This window comes from Pleurodeles waltl, chromosome 9, assembly GCF_031143425.1.
Source record: "Pleurodeles waltl isolate 20211129_DDA chromosome 9, aPleWal1.hap1.20221129, whole genome shotgun sequence".
NCBI classification, from domain to species: Eukaryota; Metazoa; Chordata; class Amphibia; order Caudata; family Salamandridae; genus Pleurodeles; species Pleurodeles waltl.
The window spans coordinates 1,159,995,974-1,160,012,738 of record NC_090448.1 but is presented as its reverse complement, the minus strand read 5'-3'; the positions used below and the strand labels follow the sequence as shown (position 1 = coordinate 1,160,012,738).

Here is a 16,765-nt window from a genome sequence, read left to right as displayed (position 1 = left end):
CCAAAAATGAACACCTTTTAAAAGGAGGCACAAAAGGGAGAAATGTTTTTATTTCTCCCTGTTTTTCGAGTTTGCATGTGTGGTGAACTGTACAGCACACATACAAAGTGGGGAAAACATTTGCACTTGTCTGGGCATAGTATTTTGTACAAGAAGGGTATCCTTCCTGTACAAGCACTATGCTAGACTCACGCACACACCCTAGCACTAAGGCGCTAGGGAACGGGGAGGAGAGTTCCATTTCTATCAGAGTATGGTGCTTTCCGCTCTCTCCTTGCCACACAATACAGCGCAGTAACTTCGGGTTCGGCGTTGCATTGCCTTTCGCCTACCAGGATCTTGGCCTAAGTTTTCCTTTGATTAGATCTGACTCACCATAAAGTAGCGTAGAGGGTTAATCTGTCTGCTGCAAAGAACAGAACTATATTTTATGTGGATAACTGAGTGGATTAGTAAGGCCAGCCTTTACAAGCGCTTTAAAACACATCAATGTATGTGAAAGGGGGGATATTGAGAGATGAGGGCACATTTGCCGGGTTGTAGTGAGTTAATCCGAGGAGCTGGTCATGGGGTGAGGGCGCTGAAAAAAGATTGCCACACAGGGCATTGCCAGCGCTAAAGCCGGCCCAGGCTGTACAGCACTCCAATACCTCTGGGACTTGTTCGAGTTTTATAAAACTCTCTAAATAAAACAAAATATATTTTAATACTTGTTATATCGCCTTCCTTAGAGTACATGAGGGATGAAAATTCTCTGGATTTAGGGCATAGCTGCATTAGATATGCCTAGTTTATCCTTTGCCACAAACAAGCTCTACCATACATCATCTGGCCCTCTCCAAACCAATAACAACAAGGTACACAAAGGAATGCTCCGTCGCAGAGCAGTAACACTTCTGGGTGTAGGAGCAGATCATGAAATACTGGATTATTTCCCGTGCTCCACCACTCCATACACAAAGTTTAGCCAGTATAAGTGGACTAATGACATATAAATATTTGACTTTTAGCCAGTGGTGGCTCGTGGTGTTAAAGGGGGCGGGGTGGGACAGTGAGGGGGGAAAATCTGAATAAAATGTAAAAAAAAAAAAAAAAAACCTTACCTGAACGCTGAGTCGCGCCGCACCCCGCTCCTCTACTGGCTGCAGGTAGGCAGAGGCTCCCAGCCTGCCCTGTGGCCAATCCTGACGCTGCTCAGAGCAGCGTCAGGATTGGCTGGGAGCGCCTAGCCAGGGAGCTCCCAAGCAGACGGGGAGCCTGTGCAGGCTCTCTCAAGCCCAGCAACTGTGTTGTTCAGCTAGAGAAATCCCACTGCACATGTGTGTTTGGCCGGCCTGAGACAGACAAACACACATGTGCTCTGAGGGGGTAGTGCTGAGCACTCCCCCTCACACTCGTCACCCCTATGGCCCGCCCCTTTACAAGGAAACCATAATAAACACTGTCTAATATGGTTTCCTTGTAAAGGTCTTGCAGCTGCCGCTGCTGGCAGGGGGACGACTCTCCTTCACCCTCATGGAGGAGCCGCCCCTTTCTTGTAGCCCATTTACTTCGCAAGTGAAACTGAGATGCTGTACCTCAACCAAGCTTGGAATCAGAAGCGCCTCAGCTGCACTCTGACCCCTGTGGAGTTTCATTTGTGCACACAGCTTTAAAAAAACATGGGCACGCAAACAAAAATAGAGGGCACATTAGCCATAAGGTACAACATCTCACTTGTAAACTGGGCCAATGTGTTTAGGAAAGCCTTTCTATTTTTATTATTTTCGGGTGGATAATTTAAATTTAGGAAAGAATCGAGAACCTAGGGAAAAAAAACAAGGTCACTCAACGTCCCAGTTATTTTGCACCGAGGTGGAGGAAGGTTTAAGAAGGAAAAAAAGCGCGGAAGCAACATTCAACCTTTCAGTGGTGCAGACTATGGGCCAGATGTACGACCCAGAGTTTTGCAACTTGCAATTTGTGACTCATATGCGAGTTGCAAAACCATATGTACTACAATGTACCTCACTCTGTTTGTGATTCCTAATAGGGTAGCAAATGACCTACCTTATTAATATTCATGCAGCAGGTTGCAATTTGTGACTCCATTGGGAATGGCTGCACTCACATGGATGGTGGCCTGCTGAGGACAGCAGACCACCATGTTTGTGACGGCTTTTGAATAAAACAGTTTTTTTTTTTTTTTAGTTTTTTTTTTTTTTAAACGCATCCCGTTTTCCTTAAAGAAAAACGGGCTGCATTTCAAAAACAAAAATGAAAAGTTCTCTTTTCATTTTTTCAGAGCAGGCAGTGGTCCGTGGGACTAGTGCCCGCTCTGAAAAAATATTTTCACATCTGTTCACAAAGGGGAAGGGGCCCCTTGGGGCCCCTTCCAATTTGAGAATGGGTTAGCACCAATTTGAAATTGGTGCTAACTGCAATTGTTTCATGACCGCGTTCACAGTCACAAAACAATCATAAATCGCACTGTGACTTGCAATTAGGAAGGGAACGCCCCTTCCTAATTGCGACTCTCAAACCCTATTTGCGATTCGGTAAATAGATTACCGAATTGCAAAATTGGGTTTGTACAAACCAAAATGCTTTTTTCTTGTCGCAAATGGCCCAAATATGTACATCTGCCGAATGCTGGAACACCTCAAAAGCGGTGAGGTGGCAGGAGACGGCGGGAGCCAAGCGGCATTCGTAAGGGCTTTTTTTTTTTTGGTTTCCCCCGTCGTCCCAGATCACCCCCCCCTCCCCCCCCTTGACATTTGCGGCAGCTGCCGCTGTGTGCTTCGTTGGAAGGGTGTACATTAGAAGTGCAGAAATTGTACGAATGTGTCAGTGAACAAGGGTTTTGTTTTGTTGTGTTATATGCCATGTACTGGAGTGAAAAGTAAGGAGAGGCAGAGAGTTTTCTCTAGAAGGCATCAGTGGGTACGTTCTACAGACGTTACTCACAAGCGCAGTCATATATTTCTTCTTTTTAAGCAGGGACGCGCTGTGCAAGCCTGGCTATTCATCACATCCACTCCATGCACAAGGATCATCTTCAGGATGCACTTACATTCAGCCTGTGCTTATATCACTGATCATGTGGAGCCAATGATGCATGCTGGGAAAGATTGTCCAATGGGTAAATGGGCCAATTATTTAGCATTGTTTCCACACATGCAGTTATCCTCCTTAAGAGTGCTTAAGTTGCCCTAATTTCAGAGGTGGCTCCTCCCCTGTGGCATTAGGGTGTTGACCCACCCCCGCTGGTATTCAAGGGCAGGGCCTTCACTAGTGCTTAATTTGTAAATAAAAACGTGCCGGTTCCCAAGCCCTCCTCTTAAACACGTGGCTGCTGCAGTTAAATGTGCGAACATGAAATACTGAGACAGCATAATCCTGAAGCCTTCTCTGGCCTCTTCATTCCATTTACAGCCACTCCCTGCCCCTTCAGTTCACTGTTGCAGCTTTCTGCTTTCGCCCTTTGGGATGATTTTTCGTTTTTCTCTTCCTCCTTCTTCCCATTTGTGTCTTTTGTTCGCAGTAAATGCTTGAGGCAGAAAAATAAGTACCAGCCCTCCGCACCGGAAACAACAAGCACTAATTAAGTACTGGCCTTAGCATGGTAACACAGTTTTTCATAGTAAGTGCGGCCTGCGTGGGTGGTGATAAGGCAGGGCGTGGCCAGTCCTAATGATTGGCAATGCCAACCTAGACTAAAGTCTAGCACTCATGTGGGGTTGCACAGGAATCAGACTGTGACCAACCAGAGATATGTGCACTTCAGGCCTCGAACAAGCACTCAGAGATGGGCGGAGAAAACGTGGCACGGCACCCTTGGTCTCTTATGGAGCACTGGGTTCACTTGCCCCAACCAATCCTTGCTTTGCTCTCATGCATTTCAAGTATAAAATGTATGAGAGCAAAACCTGGAATGGTGCTGGGCAGGTTGGCCTGTCCCGCGGCCCATGTTATCAGGGCGGCGTGGGGGTGGGACAATTAAAAGACATGACCAATCAATGGGTTGTTTTACTTTAAATCCCCAGTGAGATTGGTCGTGTTTCTTTAATGATGAGGCAATGACAACCGTTTCGCCTTTTCCCTTCATGCACAGCACCAGTCCCAGCATTCTGTTTAGGCAGAGGTAAGTTTTCTCATTTCTATTGTTATTCTTTCGGTTTATTTTTCTTATGATTGGCGAGTGTGTGAGAGTGTTCTTGTGAATGAATTAGTGGTGAATGCAAAAAATTAGATGGCGTGTGGATGAATGAATACATGACGACAAGGACGAATAGCACAGTGCGTGTATAATGACTTATTGAGTGCCTAAACTCGTCACTGCATGAAGAGGCACATTCAGTTATAAGCCAGACCTGTTGCCACTGCCAGTGCATGTTATGAGAGGATTTTGCATTTGAACCCCGTTTTGGCAGTACCTGTTTTTGAGTTCGGAGTCTGTATTTGTCAGTAGATGTGTTCATATGTGCCGGTGTTGTATAGTCCATCCTAAAACTCAGCACATGAAGGACTATCTCGAGCTCTTTACCGCCGGAGCACGGGTCACTTTAGGTCTTTTCCAGACTGTATCAGCCTCGGAGCAGAGCGCCCCCTTGTCCAGAAGCTTCGACGAGGGGCGTAGCTAAGGGAGGGGGAATCAGGGGTGTTATACCCCCCTTGTAAAGGCATTTTTGTGATAAGTAGTTGGGTACAGATGCTTTCAGTCGGATATGGTGAGATGTCGATCAGGTTTCAACAGGATTTTTTACTCACATCAGACAAAAGCCACACACACACCCCTCCCTCTCGGTTTTGAAAGTTCTCAAAAATATGGGCTATTTTAGAAAATATTGTCTTTCCTCGCTTGGTACTCCTACCAATCCAAATTCCTCTCCCTTTCCACTGCTCCTTAGGCCCCTCTCATGTCCCCGCTTGTTGTATAAGGAAATCAAACATTATATGTGACCTCAATTATCGGAAAATCTGTAGCTCACGCTCCTAATCTTACTAACCAAGCTACGCCCCTGGCTTTGACCCGCCCTCGATAGCACTTTTACACAAATGTGCACATTTGTCGTCACGACCACCTGAGAAAGCTCAGACTCAAACGTCACTAAAGTGAGATGCTACCTTCCTGACAGGTTTGGGCAGCTGGCTCGTTTCTCCCTCACCCCGTCCCCCCAGATTCCCTGGACTTGCCCGTTCTCAGGCCTTCCATCCAGGGGCTGCGGATGCAGTTTGTTCTCTGATCTGAGCAGCGGGTCAGTGGCTAACATTAGCCCCTGCCCCCCCCCCCCCCCCCCACGGTGTATGGGCGAGGTCCAGGGGGCCCCTGCCCGAGTTCTTAACTGGGTCCAAATGCTTTGCAGGAGGCCCCCCTCAAGTTTCCGTAAGTCACTTCAGCGGGTTATTGTGATTTGTCCCAGCACCTCCTCCCTGCCTTTTTACAGCACGTGACCGAGACTCGTGTCAAGTCACGAGAACCACATGACACATCAACAGCCCCCCCACCCAAAACTTACCTTGTGGTTCCTTCCAACCCTCTGCCCGCTCCTCACATGCTTCTGCCCCGAGTTCCATATAAGCAGTCTTTCGCAAGGGCCCCCACGTCCACCTCGGTCTCTTCACCCCCACCAAAACATTACCTCTTCTCCAATTCACCAACATGCAGGGGTAGCGGAAGTGACATCTCATGCCATTTAACCTTTACTTCCACTCACAGATGCATGCTTACACATACATTCACATACTCTCTCTCTCACAAACACACTCTCACTACAAGCGCGCACACAACACACATTTAAAAGCATTTTTAACTTACCTCGACTGCAGGGAGGGTCATATTCTAGCTAGTTATAATCCATTCTTTATTACACTAATAGTAAATAATAAAATATTATTCAGTGTCAGTGTAATACAGTCACAGCTCGCTGCACTCTAAATGGGCGGGGAGGGGCAAGGCACGAGGGGGTAACAAAAACATTTAATAAAGTAAAAAAAAAAAATATATATTACCTGTTCCACCACCGCTGCTCTTCTTTCCCTCGTCACTGCAGGCACAGTCTCCCAGCCTGCCCCGCGGCCAATCATGACGCTGCTCAGAACAGCGTCAGGATTGGCTGGGAGCCCTCAGCCAGGGCACTCCCAGGCAGACTGGGAGCCTGTGCCTAGTCTCTCCAGCCCGGCAACACAGTGCCGGGCTGGAGAGATCACAGTGCGCATGTGTGTTTGGCCGGCCCAAGACAGCCGGGCAAACATACATGCGCACTGAGGGAAGTGCACAGTGCATTCCCCTCGTCCCCATCACCCCCAATGCCCGTCCCTTTAACAACGAATGGATGATAAACAGTTTATTATCCTTTCGTTGTTAAAGGATTTGCAGTGGCTGCTGTTGGCGGAAGGGGGGGAAATGCTGGTGTAATACAAAAAAAGGCAGAAAACAAGGTAAGTGGTCCCACTAACAACGATTGCAAAGGCAGTGCCAGATGTTGCAAGCGGCAAGTCAGGGGTAGCAGCTGCTACCCCTGGGGACCACGAGATTATGTCAATGCTCTTCTTCCCCAAAATTCTCCCCTCTCTGCTCCCCAGGGGCAGTTCTACGATAAGGCACTGACTTAGGACAATAAAGCAAAGCCACAAGAGAGCATAAGATTGTAATGAATCACTTTAAAACAGGTCTAGTAACTGTGAAAAAGGAGTGCAAAATGGTATTTTGTCTGGGTCTCTGGAAATCCTTAGGCCAGAATGGATGATGCCAAACCCCTTGTCCCATCAAAGTTTCCTCATAGAGCTCCCCCCAGAGACCTCCTTTCTTCCCAAGAAGTGACCCCTCTTTCCTATCCCAACCCCTCCCCATCTCCCATTCAAGTCATGCTCTCCTCTGCTGTTCAGAGACACTCCCCTCTGCAGTCACCTCCATCGCCCACTCACTCCTGCCTCCCCAACCTCCTATAACTCGAAGCCAACTGAGGGTTCCCACCAGCTCTGTGTACACGCTGCCCCTCTCGAAGTCCCTCCATATATATCAGTGTGGTGGTGGTGGTGGTGGTGGTGGTGGTGTTGGTGTGTTTCGCTCTTTACATGTCTGGTATTCTGACTTTTATTTTTGGCCCTGGCATCACACCAATCCAGGATGTTTACAAAGACCTAGGGATGTCTCTGGCAGTGTGAGGTCCAGGACCTGTCCTCGAGGGGTGCAACAGGCATACCATCAGAGTGGACATCCTCCAAAGAGTCCACCCATGAGAGATAGGAAGCAACCTGTGACCTCCACCGAGTACAGCCAGGGTCCATTCTCTATAGGGTCCACCCAGCAGCAGCAGAGAAGCAGCCCACTGCATTCACTGGATAAAAGCAGCCAGTTCATACTCCCTATAGGGTCCACCGAGCAGCAGCAGAGAAGCAGCCCACTGCATTCACTGGATAAAAGCAGCCAACTCATACACTCTATAGGATCCACCCAGCAGCAGCAGAGAAGCAGCCCACTGCATTCACTGGATAAAAGCAGCCAGCTCATACACTCTATAGGGTCCACCCAGCAGCAGCAGAGAAGCAGCCCACTGCATTCACTGGATAAAAGCAGCCAGCTCATACACTCTATAGGGTCCACCCAGCAGCAGCAGAGAAGCAGCCCACTGCATTCACTGGATAAAAGCAGCCAGTTCATACTCCCTATAGGGTCCACCCAGCAGCAGCAGAGAAGCAGCCCACTGCATTCACTGGATAAAAGCAGCCAACTCATACACTCTATAGGGTCCACCCAGCAGCAGCAGAGAAGCAGCCCACTGCATTCACTGGATAAAAGCAGCCAGCTCATACACTCTATAGGGTCCACCCAGCAGCAGCAGAGAAGCAGCCCATTGCATTCACTAGATAAAAGCAGCCAACTCACACTCTATAGGGTCCACCCGGCAGAGAAGGAGCCATGGCGTGCACTGATACAGGTCATATGCTCTATAGGGTCCACCTAGGAGCAGCATGGAAGCAGCCCACGATATGTACTGGATACTAGCAGCCAATATGTGCCCCTATATAGGTCCACGCGGTTCCAGCATGCAAACAGCCCACAGCAGGCATCAGACAGCTTAAATGTCCTTTAGGGTCCATCTAGGAGCTGAAGAGGAACAGCCCATGCGATTTACTGGATAGAGGCACCCAGTGCTTAATTTGTGCTTGTTGTTTCCGGTGCTGAGCACCGGCATTTTTTTTTTTTTTTAGGGCCGGCGCTCCTTCTTCTGCCTCAAGCATTTACTGCGAGCAAAAGACACATATGGGAAAGACGGGGAAGAGAAAAATGAAAAAGCGTCACAATGGAAGAAAGTAGAAAGCTGCAAGAGTGAGCTGAAGGGGCAGGGAGTGGCTGTAAGCGTATTGAAGGGGTCCGAGATGGCTTCAGGATTACGCTGCCTCAGTATTCCGTGTTCCCACATTTAATTGCAGCAGCCGCGTGTTTAACAGGAGGGCTTTGGGCACTGGCACCTTTTTATTTACAAATTAAGCACTGCAGGCACACAGCTCATGCACCCTATAGATTCCTCACAGGAGTGTCATAAAAGCCGCTCACGCATGCACAGATATAAGCAGCCAGAATATACACCCTATAGAGTCCTCACAGGGGCAGTATAGAAGGAGCCCACTGCATGCACAGATACAGGCATCTTATACACCCTATAGAGTCCTTTAAGGAGTGGTTTAGAAGGAGCCCACTGCATTCACTGATACAGGCAGCCAGCTTATACACCCTATAGAGTCCTCACAGGAGTGGTATCGAAGGAACCCACTGCAAGTACTGACACAGGCCGCCAGCTCATACACCCTATAGAGTCCTCACAGAAGCAGTATAGAAGGAGCCAACTGCATGCACTAATACAGGCAGCGAGCTACAGACCATATAGAGTCCTCACAGGAGGGGTATCGAAGGAACCCACTGCAAGTACTGATACAAGCCGCCAGCTCATACACCCTATAGAGTCCTCACAGGAGCAGTATAGAAGGAGCCAACTGCATGCACTAATACAGGCAGCTTATATACTCTATATAGTCCTTTAAGGGGTGGTAGAGATGGAGCCCGCTGCATGTACTGATACAAGCAGTCAGCTTATAGAATCCTCACAGGAGCGGTTTAGAAGGAGCCCACTGCATGCGCTGATACAGGTAGCTTATATACCCTATAGAGTTATTTAAGAAGTGGTATAGAACGAGCACACTGTATGTACTGATACAGGTAGCTTATATACACTATATAGTTCTTTAAGAAGTGGTATAGAAGGAGCCCACTGCATGTACTGATACAGGTAGCTTATATACCCTATATAGTTCTTTAAAAAGTGGTATAGAACGAGCACACTGTATGTACTGATACAGGTAGCTTATATACCCTATATAGTTCTTTAAGAAGTGGTATAGAAGGAGCCCACTGCATGTACTGATACAGGCAGCCAGCTTATACACCCTATAGAGTCCTCATAGGACTAGTATTGAAGGAGTCCAAAGCATGAACTGGTACAGTCAGCCATCTTATACACCCTATAGAGTCCTTTAATTTAAGGAGCAGTATAAAAGGAGCCCACTGCATGCACTGATACCCACAGCCAGCGTATACTCCCAATAAAGTCCTCTAAGGAGCAGTATAGAATGAGCCCACTGCATGCCCTAATACAGGCAGCTTATATAACCTATAGAGTCCTTTAAGGAGTCGTAAAGAAGAAACTCACTCCATTCACCGATACAGACAGCTTATATAATATATAGAGTCTTTTAAGGAGTGGTATAGTAGGTGCCCACTGCATGCACTGATACAGGCACCCAGCTTATACACCCTATAGAGTCCTCATAGGAACAGTATTGAAGGAGTCCAAAGCATGCACTCGTACAGGCAGCCATCTTATACACGCTATAGAGTTCTCATAGGAGCAGTATAGAATGAGCCCACTGCATGCATGGATACAGACAGACAGCCTATACACTCTATATTGTCCTCACATGAGCGGTATAGAAGGAGCCCACTGCATGCACAGATACAGGCATCTTATACACCCTATAGAGTCCTCTATTGAGCAGTATAGGTGGAGCCCTCTGCATGTACTGATACAGGCAGCTTATACACCCTATAGAGTCCTCATAGGAGCAGTATAGAAGAAGCCCACTACATGCACGGATCCAGGCAGCCAGCTTGCAGACCCTATAGAGTCCTCACAGGAGCAGTATAGATGCAGCCCACAGTCCGTCCGCTCATAGCCCTTATATAGCAATCATGGCAGATGTTCTACACCACCCTACTGGAGGAAGAGGCCACTGAACCACATGCATTGCACCATTTACAGCCAGCTATGTTATATAATCTCAGAGTTGGAGTCAGCACCTCCGAAGGTGTAAATCACAGGCAGCACATGAGACACCGACCCCACTCGGGTGACAGGCAAACCACAGGTGCGCACTGGTTACAGGCAGCCAGAGTAAACTATGTTTACGGTGCACCCTGGAGGGACAGGACAGCAACCTACGGGCATGTACTGGATACAGTCAGTTCATGCACGCTATAGGATCCATCCAGGAGGGACAGGACAGAGTCCCGTGGGCATGCACTGAGTACAGTCAGTTCATGCACCCTATAGAGTCCACCCAGGAGGGACAGGACAGCGACCCGTGGGTATGCACTGAGTACAGTCAGCTTATGCACCCTATAGAGTCCATCCAAGAGGGACAGGACAGCGACCTGTGGACATGCACTGAGTACAGTCAGTTCATGCACCCTATAGGATCCACCCAGAAGGGACAGGACAGCTACCCGTGGGCATGCACTGGGTACAGTCAGCTCATACACCCTATAACACCCTATAGGATCCACCCAGGAGGGACAGGACAGCGTCCCGTGGGCATACAGTGGGTACAGTCAGCTCATACACTCTATAGGATCCACCCAGAAGGGACAGGACAGCGTCCCGTGGGCATGCAGTGGGTACAGTCAGTTCATGCACCCCATAGGATCCACTCAGGAGGGACAGGACAGAGACCCGTGGGCATACACTGAGTACGGACAGCTCATGCACCCAATAGGATCCACCCAGGAGGGACAGGACAGCGTCCCGTGGGCATACAGTGGGTACAGTCAGCTCATACACCCTATAGCACCCACGAGGAGGGACAGGACAGAGACCCGTGGGCATGCACTGAGTACGGTCAGCTCATACACCCTATAGAGTCCACCCAGGAGGGACAGGTCAGCGACCCGTGAGGATGCACTGAGTACAGCCAGTCAACTCACGCAGCATATAGGGTTCATGCAGGCAGGACAGGGCGGTAACCCAGTAGCATGCAATGGATTGCAACTCATGCTCTCTGTAGGAAGGGAATTATGTGGCAGGAAAGGACCAAATTATGCATAACAGTTGAGAAAATTATGCGGCAAGAAAAGGCAAGTTATGCAGCATAATGCAGCATGTATTGTAACGGCATTTCTTCATTCTTAAACTCGGTAACATGGTCTGGGTATTGGTTGCATCTTATTAGTACCAGTTTAATATCCAAAAATTGCAATAAGCAACAGAAAGGTGGCCAGTCCAGCTTTGCAAAAGGACGTTCGCTCTGCGGCAACGAGTGTCGATGCCTTTTTAGTAACCTTTTAACCGTTTGAGCTAGAAACATTATTTTTTTGGTTAAAATCTGCAGATTATGTGGCAAATGCAATAAATGTATAATTATGCGAAAACTGCTGCAGTAGCACAATCATATAATTCTAGTGGCCCTGGCAGGAGGGACAGGACAGCAATTCGCGGGCATGTACTGGGTACAGTCAGCTAGAGTCCGCCCAAGAAGGGCCAGCAACCCCTGGGCATGCACTGGATGCAGTCTGCTCATTCACCCTATAGAGTCCACCCAGGGGGGACAGGACAGCATCCCTTGGGCATGTCCTGGGTATAGTCAGCTCATACACCCTATAGGACCCACCAGAAGGGACAGGACAGCACCCCTTGGGCATGCCCTGGGTACAGTCAGCTCATACACCCTATGGGACCCACCAGAAGGGACAGGACAGCATCTCTTGGGGGATGCACTGGGTACACTCAGCTCATACACCTTTTAATATCCTATAGGACCCACCCAGAAATGACAGGACAGAGACCCATGGGCATGTCAGCTCATACACCCTATAGGATCCACCTGGAAGCAACAGGACAGCGACCAGTGGGCATGTACTGGGTACAGTCAGCTCATACTCCCTATAGTGTCTACCCACATAGGGACAGGACAGCATCCCTTGGGCATGCACTGGGTACACTCAGCTCATACACCCTATACCACCCTATAGGACCCACCCAGGAGGGACAGGACAGCATCCCTTGGGCATGCACTGGGTACACTCAGCTCATACACCTTATAACACCCTATAGGACCCACCCAGGAGGGACAGGACAGCGACCTGTGGACATGCACTGGGTACAGTCAGCTCACACCCCCTAAAGGGTCCACCCAGAAGGCACAGGACAGCGACACGTGGGCATGCACTGGGCACAGTCAGCTCACCCCCCCTAAAGGGTCCACCCAGAAGGCACAGGACAGCGACACGTGGGCATGCACTGGGCACAGTCAGCTCACACCCCCTAAAGGGTCCACCCAGAAGGCACAGGACAGCGACACGTGGGCATGCACTTGGTACACTCAGCTCATACACCCTATAGGACCCACCCAGAAGGGACAGGGCAGCGTCCCGTGGGCATGCAGTGGGTACAGTCAGCTCATACACCCTATAGGACCCACCAGAAGGGACAGGACAGCGTCCCGTGGGCATGCACTGGGTACAGTCAGCTCACACACCCTATACTATCCACCCAGAAGGGACAGGACAGCGTCCCGTGGGCATGCACTGGGTACAGTCAGCTCACACACCCTATTATCCACCCCGAAGGGACAGGGCAGCGTCCCGTGGGCACACGCAGACACTTTGCCTAACGTGAATACTGATGTGACAGAGATGTTAGCGTTTGCTGCAGTGCGCAGTAAATTCATTTTGCAATTATTTGGGCTGCTTACATTGTAAAGGACAAGAGAACTAATGTTGCCTCGCGCCACGTCTCACTTTTCACATCTGGAGAAAAAGGAAAATGCTTTTTCCTCGCTCTTGCTGTCCAAGCAGATCTAAAAAGTGCAAAATGAGCGTGCCGTGGTGCAAACTTGTGTGGAGAAAAATCCGATTATCCGCTTGTGCAATGCGTTAGCAGCAAAAGTAAAGGAAAAATAAAACCGCTCTGTTGTGCATAGAGAGGCCCTGGCACAGAAACGCTAAAATCCTATCGGCGCTATGAGGCGGAGTCAGGGCTTCGAAGCGCGCTCTGTAAATATGAAACATTTTTCATTACCTTGCAGGGAGGCAGGCAGCGGTCTGGGGACCGGGTTGTCAGCAGACTGAAGAACCGTCCGCTTCTGCGCCCGTCCCAAGTCTTGCTCAACTGGAGAAAGTTGCTCACTGGGGCGGGCGGGGCCGGTCTCCGGCTTGGCAGGGCGCCAGCTGTCAGGGCCTCAAGGAGCGGCCCACAGCATCCTGTACGATGTTGACTCCGGTGCAAATTTACATGTCGTTTAAAACTCCGGCGCACCCGAGGAATAATAATTTTATATCGTTGGGTATTACAACACTAATTGATGACTTCAGGGGGGCGTGACCTACTGGCCAATCTAATATCAAGTTTTCCAAGTAAATGCGTGAGCTGCTCATCCAGGCCAGGTGTTTTACCTTGCATCATTGGACTTGTAGTCCTTGTTTTTATAATGCAATAAACAGGACGGCAAATTCCAAAATGCAATACAATACAAAAGACGTGAATATTGAAATGGTAATCCAGGTCTCGCCACTTAAGAGAGTTACTTGCGTTAAAGGTACTCAATTCACCGAAGTTTGAAAGTTGCTTTTGGGATTCGAACTCGTGAACTGCGGAACGCGTTACGCCAATAAGTTTTACTCGCTAAGGTATCTTGTCAATAAAACTTTTAAGCCACTTCAGAAATAGAAAAAAGCTCGGTCGGCCTCTCCTCCAGGGTGCATTGCCAAGGAGGATAAGGCCTTGGGCTGTGATGGAGTCATGTTTCTGCAGTTTCTGCAGGACAAGTTCAGGAATGGACAGGATACTTCCATTCTTCCAGTTCAAAGGCCAGCACTTGACCCCAAGGGTTCCAGGGATGGATGTTTGGCACACATGCCAAGTTTCTCAGGTCCATGTGTGATGTGCTGCTCCAGTTCCGTTTTTTTTTCCCTTCAATTGTGGGACTTCTACTCCTGTTTTATAATGCAATAAACAAGACTACAAGTCCCAGAATTCAAAGAAAACCCCGGACTGGCTCCGCACGGCAGCCATAGACCTAGAAAACTTGGCAGGACTGGTTTGGAAGGGCTTAAAATTAGATCCCTAGATGCAGAGTAGTGTCAAACCAGCATAGAGACCTCCACTTCCCCTGGAGACCACCCCTGGTGTTGCAGGAACCTCATTGGTGCCCAGCGTGACCTCGCAATGAAGCTTCTATCTTTGCGCAATAACATCTGCTGGAAGGTTAAGGAGACTTGGCCATCTGAGATGCGATCTCCATATCTCAAGGGGTATCTTCGATGCTAAAACTATTCCTTCACTTCAGCCCCAAGGTCATGTTTGCTGCGAGTCATGGATCAGACGTCCATGGTGAGGTTTTTAGAAGCCCTGCCAAGTTTCCCATATCCAAGTCTGGTCTTTTGCTCCAGTCCAGTTTTTTTCCTTATAACTGTGGGATTTGTGGTCCAGTTTTTCCCTTGGGACTACAATTCCCACAATGCAAATACAAAACCCGCACTGAGCCGGTTGTAGGGTTCTCTCTAGCCCGGTAGCATGTAAATGAATTACGCCACACACACAGAGCTCGTATTACACGTCTTCATTCTTCAGAGTACAACCCTTAGCTACCACATATTGCGTCATGAATTTATTAACCACACCCAATCACCTACGTCACTAGATTACAAAGTCCCTTAGGGACCATAGGAGTTCCACGCTTTATAATACACACAACACTACATCTACCCCTTTGTTAAATACAAAGTACAAACACAAAAAAATATATAAACACATCACAGTTCCTCAACGAGTCATCAAGGTGTTTGAATCATTCTACCAGATCTCGTGGTATGAGGCTAAGGAAACACAGGAGAGACAACCGCAGCGGCCACTTGCAATCTAGACACATGCAGTTCTGAGGCTTTCCTGGCTCTCTGATAACAAAGTCTCACTCTGGATATCTGGAGCCGACAGACTCCGAGGCAGGAGCTTGAAATGTGATGAATCCCTCATAATGGAATTTCCAGGATGGTGAGCAGTTACCATGTGTCCCTTACTAGTCACAGCTTGCGATGGATTAGCACTGAATGGAGCATCAGATGTGCATCTGCTTGACAAGGACCAAGCCTCCTTCTGAAAACTCTTGTCTGTCTAAATAATAATTCTGGACTTAAGAGATGAATCAGTGAGTCAAACTTTCTGAGCATCAATTGTTCTTTCAGGGGTCCACTGGGGCAGCTTGGTACCCATGGCTCTCCCAAACATCAAGGTGGCAGGGCTTTTACTGGTTGTAGAATTGGGGGTATACCTGTTGGCACGAAGAGTAGAATGAATAACGGATTTGAGCTCAAGTCTGTCTAGCACAGGACGCTGGACAGACTTCTTAAGAGTGCTTATAAAACTTTCAACAACACCATTAGCCTGTGTCCAGAGAGGTGTACTTTTCTGACGCCTGATATTCAAGTGAGTAAGAAAGTCTTTGAATCCCGACCACTGAATGGTAAGCCATTGTCGGATTTTAGAGTGGACGGAACACCCCAGGTTGCAAATATACCTTCTAGTCCTTTAATTACAAAATTATGATTGATTGATATGATGACAAGAGGTCTTCCACCAGAGGAAACTGGGAGTACTCATCTACAGTTATCATGCGGTAATGGCCATTGTCGAGGGGCCTAAAGAAGTTAACTGCAGTTTTCCCCCAATCATGTCTTGGAAGATCCGACATGCTCAAAGGGTGTTGTGTTGTTTTGGGAGATAAACAGTTACACGAATGACAAGCCTGGAGCTTTTCTCTCAACTCGCTCATCATCATGAGGGAACCAAACACGGTCTCGGAGGGCTCACTTTGTGGCGACAATTCCACGATGTCCCTCATGTGCCACTTCAATGACTTGCTCTTGTAGACTTTCAGGAATGACAATTCAATTCTTGCCCTTGCAAGATAATCCCTTCTTGTGTAATAATTAGTTCATCTTGCACACTCTTGAATTTCTGATATTCACAGTCATTATCAAGAAGTCAAGCATGTGTTTCCAAGGACTGATGCATAATAATATATTTGAGGATGAGCATATTCCTGTGTGCATTGGTAGCAGCACATATTTGGTCCATGGACACAGCTGCAGGAGTGCTGGACCACAGAATAAAGTTAACGTAGGCCTCGGCCATTCTGGAAGGGGTAGCCTGGCGCTGCAGGGACACTCTTAAAAAAAGTAGTCGTCAAGGTTTTGAACTTTTCCTGGCCAGTGCACAATGATGTAGTCGTACTCTTGAAGGCTCAGCCTCCACCTCTCAATGCAAGTGGGCATCTTGGCCTTTGGATTGCCAAATATAGAAAGCAATGCTTGGTGATCAGTAGCAAGCGTAAAATGTTTCCCATACAGAAACACATGAAAATGTTTGCAAACCTACACAACAGCTAGGCTTTCTCTCTCAGGTTGTGAGTAAGCTCGTTCAGTCTGTGACAAACTTTGGTTTTGTATGACTACTAT

At 48.3% G+C, this 16,765-nt stretch overlaps 1 long non-coding RNA gene across 1 annotated transcript in view; it reads right to left on the bottom strand.

Moving 5' to 3' along the window:
- The window catches only part of LOC138260487 (uncharacterized), a 109,791-nt gene extending 96,256 nt beyond the window's left edge, over nt 1-13,535 (bottom strand). Inside the window, exon 1 of the long non-coding RNA XR_011198861.1 lies at nt 13,332-13,535. This is a non-coding gene — a long non-coding RNA (uncharacterized lncRNA). The remainder of the gene's footprint in view (nt 1-13,331) is intronic.
- Between the last annotated feature and the right edge of the window lie 3,230 nt (nt 13,536-16,765).